Genomic DNA, 677 nt, shown 5'->3' with positions numbered 1-677 from the left:
TGGCCGGGGGTCGGACTAGATGATCTCCTGAGGTCCCTTCCGACCCAACCAACTATTAAACTACCACGGCGCTCTGTGACCAGTGGTGTCCTCCAAGGGTCTATCCTTGGGCCGGTTGTCTTTAACATCTGTATCAACGACATAGATACTGGTGTCAGAAGTGGACTGGCCAAGGTTGCCGATGACACCAAACTTTGGGGTAGAGTGTCCACACCTGAGGATAGGCTGGTGATCCAGGCTGACTTGGATAGGCTGAAAAAGTGGGGAGATACAAACCTGATGACATTCAATACTGAAAAATGCAAGGTACTCCACCTTGGGGGAAAAAAAACTGCAGGATGCTTATAGGCTCAGCAGTGCTACACTTGCTAGCACCAAGGCCGGGAGAGACTTGGGGGTCAAGACTGACCACAAGATGAACATGAGCCACCAATGCAATGCTGCAGCTGGTAAAGCAAACCAACTCTGGCTTGCATCCATAGATGCGTCTCAGGTAAATCTCAGGAAGTGATCCTCCCGCTGTACTTGGGCTTGGTGAGGCTGCGGCTGGAGTACTGCATCCAATTCTGGGCTCCACAATTCAAAAAGGATGTTGAGAAGCTTGAGAAAGTCCAGAGGAGAGCCACACACAGAGGGCAGGAGAATAGGCTTTATGAAGAGAGGCTGAGAACCATGGC

The 677-nt window shown here is 51.0% G+C and overlaps 1 protein-coding gene across 1 annotated transcript in view; it reads right to left on the bottom strand.

Moving 5' to 3' along the window:
- The window catches only part of MELTF (melanotransferrin), a 66,102-nt gene that overhangs the window by 32,587 nt on the left and 32,838 nt on the right, over positions 1–677 (bottom strand). The gene's annotated exons all lie outside the window — the stretch shown is intronic.

This window comes from Gavialis gangeticus, unplaced genomic scaffold (assembly GCF_001723915.1).
Source record: "Gavialis gangeticus isolate Ggan-Ray unplaced genomic scaffold, GavGan_comp1, whole genome shotgun sequence".
In the NCBI taxonomy this organism is placed as follows: domain Eukaryota; kingdom Metazoa; phylum Chordata; order Crocodylia; family Gavialidae; genus Gavialis; species Gavialis gangeticus.
Note: the sequence above shows the minus strand (reverse complement) of the source record. Positions and strands in the feature narration are given on the sequence as shown.